The sequence below is a fragment of the Limulus polyphemus genome, unplaced genomic scaffold (assembly GCF_000517525.1).
Source record: "Limulus polyphemus unplaced genomic scaffold, Limulus_polyphemus-2.1.2 Scaffold11014, whole genome shotgun sequence".
Lineage (NCBI taxonomy): Eukaryota > Metazoa > Arthropoda > Merostomata > Xiphosura > Limulidae > Limulus > Limulus polyphemus.
Window position 1 is genome coordinate 7,178 of NW_013676624.1, and position 6,625 is coordinate 13,802.

The 6,625-nt window shown below is 33.4% G+C and overlaps 1 long non-coding RNA gene across 1 annotated transcript in view; it reads right to left on the bottom strand.

Moving 5' to 3' along the window:
- The window catches only part of LOC111083748, a 16,051-nt gene that overhangs the window by 6,206 nt on the left and 3,220 nt on the right, over nucleotides 1-6,625 (bottom strand). The window contains exon 2 of the long non-coding RNA XR_002609228.1: nucleotides 2,095-2,227. This is a non-coding gene — a long non-coding RNA (uncharacterized LOC111083748). The remainder of the gene's footprint in view (nucleotides 1-2,094; nucleotides 2,228-6,625) is intronic.

The window sequence follows — 6,625 nt, forward strand, 5'->3', positions numbered from 1 at the left end:
TTAGTACACTTAACTGTTAAAGACACATGTTGAAGCACACATATACATACAGACAAGTGTTATTGTTTCTATATTTTATAAATTTGAGATCGATAAATTTACCACACCAATATAAATATAGAAACATTGACATTAGTGGACATCTTTGTAATATGAAAGGATTCTCTACTGATAAAACAACGTATTCTCATCATTAAAAGTAATATAGTTGGAATAATATAGTTAATGAGTTGTGCTCATTAGTAGGTATTTATTTTAGTTTTGATCTGTGTATGAAGTATACTTTGATCAGAAGTTAGTACTAATTGACATCTACTTCCCTTGATTTATGCTGACAAAGACTCCCCTTGTTGTTACTAGAAAGTTTATTTCAAAATAGGATTAATGTGTTTACTGGTAATGAGTATAAACAGATGCAAAATTATCGAAAGTGTAAGCCACCTGTGACATAGCCACTTCTATTACAAATGAAAACGTCACGAAATTCCTGTTTGGAAACCCAGTAGAGCATTAGCATTCTGCTTTAGAAATACTCCAGGTCCTGGAGTCTAGTTATCCAACTGTTTGCTCCTCAATTCCTGGGAGACGATAATGGTGGATGTAGCTCAGTGTCTAGTACCATGTAAACAACAAGTTAATTACTCATAATGATACCAGCACGTCTTTTTAACATAAAGAAAAACCCTTGTTGTTTAGTCTTAGTTAACTTAAAGTGTTAGTTGCCTGTGATTTCTTTTATGAAATGACTCGAACTGTGTAGTTAAGTCTCATGCGTTTCGTGTTTTTTGAAACACATTAACTTTAGTAAAAAAAAAAAATTTTGAGAAAACACATGTGTAGCTGATAAATAATATAGATATTACGTTTTTACGTATTATGTATTTACGACAGTTCGTATATTATTAAGTCTCAATATATTCTTAAACCAAGTAATTTCTGTAGCTTAGTCTCATATGAGCATGAAAGTAGCAGAGCCAGGTTTAACTTCATGTCGTCACAAATTAACAGAATCAACTTTAACATGATGTCTTCACAAATTAACAGAATCAACTTTAACATGGTGTCTTTACAAATGTAACAGATTCAACATTAACCTCATATGTTCATAAAAATAGCATAATCAACATTAACCTCATATATTCACAAAAGTAACAGGATCAACGATCTTATAAGGTGACCATAAAAGTAACAGAATCTACTTTAATATAAAAAAACACTAAAGCCGAAGAATCTAAGTTAGTCAAAGTTTAAAAAAAGCTAAAAAACGATGAAATTAATTTAAACCTAAGTTGATCAGAACGGAAATCTGATGAATGTGGTAGAGTCGGTGTCAACTATTGTTTAAGCTTTGGACGAAATCTGATATATCACAAGAACGTAATCTATTGTTAAGAACGTAGCTCATTGTTAAGGTCGCAACTAGAAAGGGCATGTAACACCATTTTCCATCGTCCTCCTAAACTGGATGGATTATGGAAAATAAATAAAGAGGAGTTGTACAATCTGGAATATAGCAGCCCTACTAAGGAGTCTTTTGCAATGAAAACTACGTTTCAGGGCTATTGTCAAGATGCACGATCTTCAGATAGGGTAGGACAGGATGTAGTGACATGGACTTTAACGACATAGTAAAATCGATTTAATATAACGTACTCATCTTGTGTATAAATAAAATCTCTGTGTACAAAACAGGAAACATGAAAAAAAAGAGATTCTTACAGAAGAACAGGAGTCGCGAAGAAAAAATGATTTGTTTGTTTTAATTTTGCACAAAGATACATGGTGGCTATCGGCCTTAGTAAAAAGCGGCCCAAGAGTTGGCGTTGACTAGCTGCCTTTCCCTCTAGTATATTACTTGTATATTAGGGACGGCTATCTCAGATAGCCCTCGAGTAGTTTTCCGCAGAACTTAAAAAGTAAACTCTTAATGTTAGTTCAATCGAATTATTGCGATTCTACAATTAGAGTGAGCTGATTAGTAGGTAATACACAAATACCTGAAAATTAATAAATGGATACAGCTGCATTTGGACATTTCTGAAATGAGGAACTTTACTTAATAAGTCTAGGAATTCAATAAATATTTAGACTTACCATGCCAACTGTGCTTCAAAAAACAGAAGTTCATAGAATGTCAATAAAAGTCGTCTGTACCAACGGACATTCAATGTCAATAAAAGTCGTCTGTACCAACGGACATTCATATCTTCACTAGGTTTGGAACAAACTGAAAACATTTAAAAACAACTAAACATTTCGTCTTATAGTCTTACGTGTAAAGAAATGATTTTTATATCACTAGAAAATAAATTTTATTTATACTTTTAAATATTTTATCACTTTAATCTTATGAAGTATGTGACATGATCTTCATTTTTCTTCAAGGGGATTCTAGATAGCGACTGTTTTCAGGTTTTGTTCTAAAGAAAAAAAGAAGGGTTGATGATATTATTTTTCAAAAAATTGTCGACTGTAAAAAAGACTAAAATGCTTTGGGTTAGTAAAAAAGGATTATAGGTTTAATTTACAATTCGACAACCCCCCCCCCCCCCAGTGGCACAGGGGTATGTCTGCGGACTTACAACGCTAAATACCCGTGGTGGGCAGAGCACAGGTAGCTCATTGTGTGTAGCTTTGTGCTTAATTACAAATAAACAATTCAAAAACTATTTTATTGTTGGAATGTAGAGAAAAAGCTGTTGTATTCTTGTTATATTATTTTATTGTTGTAATCTAAAGAAAAAAGCTGTTGTATTATTGTTATATTATTTTATTGTTGTAATCTAAAGAAAAAGCTGTTGTATTCTTGTCATATTATTTTATTGTTGTACTCTAGAGAAAAAGCTGTTGTATTATTGTTATATTATTTTATTGTTGTATCTAGAGAAAAAGCTGTTGTATTCTTGTTATATTATTTTATTGTTGTAATCTAAAGAAAAAGCTGTTGTATTCTTGTTATATTATTTTATTGTTGTAATCTAAAGAAAAAGCTGTTGTATTCATTGTTATATTATTTTATTGTTGTAATCTAGAGAAAAAGCTGTTGTATTCTTGTTATATTATTTTATTGTTGTAGTCTAGAGAAAAAGCTGTTTTATGAAAAGAGAAAATTATATAATTAAACATGAGATGTTTGATATACATAGTTTCAGTAGTTTGTTTCCACGTTTGAGAGTTGGCAGTTGTCACATTGAAGAATCTTTAAGAGCGTTGGGCCTAGCAAATAACCAGCTGCTAGAGTAACCTATTTTAAGGAATAAGATTGAAGTCAGAGACACCAAACGATTTTCTACCTCCGATATACTGTTCGAAGCTGGAAATTCGCTAGACCTTATATTTGTTTTAGATCTATATTTTAGTTTGTTTTATAACTGATCTTGTGGGACAAGACATAATTTATGAAGCTACTAATCCTGAGTAATGGATGAGGAAACGGAAGTTTTCTAATGGCTATTCTTCATACATATACTAAACTTTGTTTGTTCGTTTGAAATTAAGCACAAAGCTACACAATGGGCTATCTGTGCTCTGCCCACCACGGGTATTGAAACCCGGATTCTAGCGTTGTAAGTCCGCAGACATACAGCTGTGCCACTAAACTTTTCGAGTCATTAATTAAATTGTAAGACACAGAGACGTTTCTGGACATTACATATTAAACTTTTAAAGTTATTAATTAAATGGTAATATACGTAGACGTTTCTTGATATAACGTACTAGGCTTTTAGAGCTATTAATTAAATGGTAAAACACATAGACGTTCGTACACATATCTACTAAACATTTAGAACTATTAATTAATCAGTAAAACACAGAGACGTTTCTGCACACATCTACTACACTTTTAGAGTTATTAATTAATTGGTAAAACACAGAGACGTTTCTGGACACACCTATTAAATTTTACAATTATTAGTTAATCAGTAAAACACAGAGACGTTTCTGGATACATATATTAAACTTTTTGAATCATACGTTTAATTGTATGTGGGTTTTACGTTAGAGCAAAGTCACATTGAGTTATATGCTGTAACCACAGAGGGGAATCGAACCCCGGATTTTAGCATAACAAGTCCTTAGATTTACCGTTGTCCCACTGTGGAACTTAACTGTAAGACATGGAAACGTTTCTGATTAGGTCTTAGTCCGAGATCAGCTCAATCTACATACATTAGTCTTTGAGTCTGTTATACGAAAGTACGTGTTGTGTTGAAAGCCACAAAACTCTGCGGTCATCTTGTTATCTTAATTCCTCTGAGTACTTGTCTTTGACCATCAGTAATATTTTATATTTAGTTTTATCATTGTTATTCATAGTTATAATTCTACTAGCGAATCAACGATTATTTGTCGTTTTTGTGCAAATACAAGTTTGATGAGCTTCATGTATTATTATAATATTTTCTTCTGCATAACCGAACCCAAGAATGTTCTAATTTGGGTCCGTTGTTTTTCTATCACAGACACACATTCTTTGTCCTTTAAGTAAATATTCTAAAACAGCTTTCGGCCAAGCAAAACCAACAACACTTAATAATTATTTAAGAAATATTCATCGGAATATTTCAGCTTCTACAATATGAAATTCTTCGGCGGATAGTCAGAGCTTAACCCTCCTTTAGTAAACAGACTTTCGTGATAGTCAGAGCTTAACCCTCCTGTTAGTAAACAGACTTTCCTGACCACAATCACTGTTCAACCCTCTTCGAATGTCTTTAGACAATAAGAGTGCTAGGAATGGATGGCTCTATAGATGTTTAATACTACTAGGATTTGTTTGTGTCTAAGCTCAAAGCTACAGAACGGGCTATCTGCTCTGTGCCATCGTTGGTATGGAACCCCGATTGTTAGCGTGATAAGTCCGCAAGCTAGCCACTGACCCATCTAGTGGGGACACCAGGGACAGCTGGCTTTATGGAATAGAGATCATACAACAGAGAGATGGATCTATAGAAGGGTAACTGTATTAGAGATAGATGGCTTATACATGGTTAATCGCATTAGGGAGAGAGGGATTTGTGGGGTAGTTAATTTCACCACTCGAAAGTACAATGTCACCATGGTAGATTTATGACTCGAGATGAATTTCGCAACCATAAATATTCATACAGCGAGAATGTAATATGCACAACGTTCCAAGGCAGAGCGATTGAACTCTGAAACTAACCCATAGCTGTAACGATCTCGCCTGTAAAGTGATGTAAGTCGGTGTAAATATATAGCAGAGGATCTGGTGATCATCTGTCAAGATGTGTAACCTAATATGGAGGTTACCGGTCTTGTTAAAATGGAAACTGTTATGCTGAACAATTAATGTGGCCACCAGACGGAGCCCCAACGGCGATGAAGGATGTAGTTCAAAAGTCAGCACGAATATGAAACATAATGTTTATAGAGTTTCATTAACCCTCAATATAGATATGCTACTGATTTGGACTTTTCAAGGTATTGTACGTCATTTGTATACTTCCGAGGAGGAAAAGAAGCCGTGTTCACATAACTCTCCTCGGCTGTTCAAGCCTCCCACCCTATAGTAAACACATCAGAGAAACGCTCGATTTATTGCTACTGATGGCCACGGTCACTTAGGAAGTGCTGCCTACCACTGTAAGTAATCGTCCTGCTTACTTCCCCGACCATTCAGTTGCCATTTTGAGCAATATGTTTTTCATTGGAAAAAACTGAAGTCACGGGAAATCTTTCACGGATTGTTTTGAACCTGTGGTGCTGAATGACTGCTATCAATATCTTAATTCAGTGTCTTTCATTAGTAACATCAAATATCAGATTTCAGTTATTCATCACAATACAAGAAAGGAAACCCTATTTAGAAGGTTTCTGTTCAACACCCACACATCTATATTAATACGCATTTAAAAAAGGATATTTTTGTTTCTAGTTACAAAGAAAGTTCACCTTAACATAGAGTTCTTTTATATATAGGAAAACAGGATTCCATGAAAACATTACTAACATGTTGATAAAACAATATGAGAAACAACAGAATTCCATGAAAACATTACCACCATGTTGATGAAACAATATGAGAAACAACAGGATTCCATGAAAATATTACCAACATGTTGATAAAACAATATGAGAAACAACAGGATTCCATGAAAACATTATCAACATGTTGATAAAACAACATGAGAAACAACAGGATTCCATGAAAACATTACCAACATGTTGATAAAACAACATGAGAAACATCAGAATTCCATGAAAACATTACCAACATGTTGATAAAACAATATGAGAAACAACAGGATTCCATGAAAACATTACTAACATGTTGATAAAACAACATGAGAAACAACAGGATTCCATGAAAATATTACCAACATGTTGACAAAACAATATGAGAAACAACAGGATTCCATGAAAACATTACCAACATGTTGATAAAACAATATGAGAAACACCAGGATTCCATGAAAACATTACCAACATGTTGATAAAACAATATGAGAAACAACAGGATTCCATGAAAACATTACCAACATGTTGATAAAACAATATGAGAAACAACAGAATTCCATGAAAATATTACCAACATGTTGATAAAACAATATGAGAAACAACAGGATTCCATGAAAACATTACCAACATGTTGATAAAACAA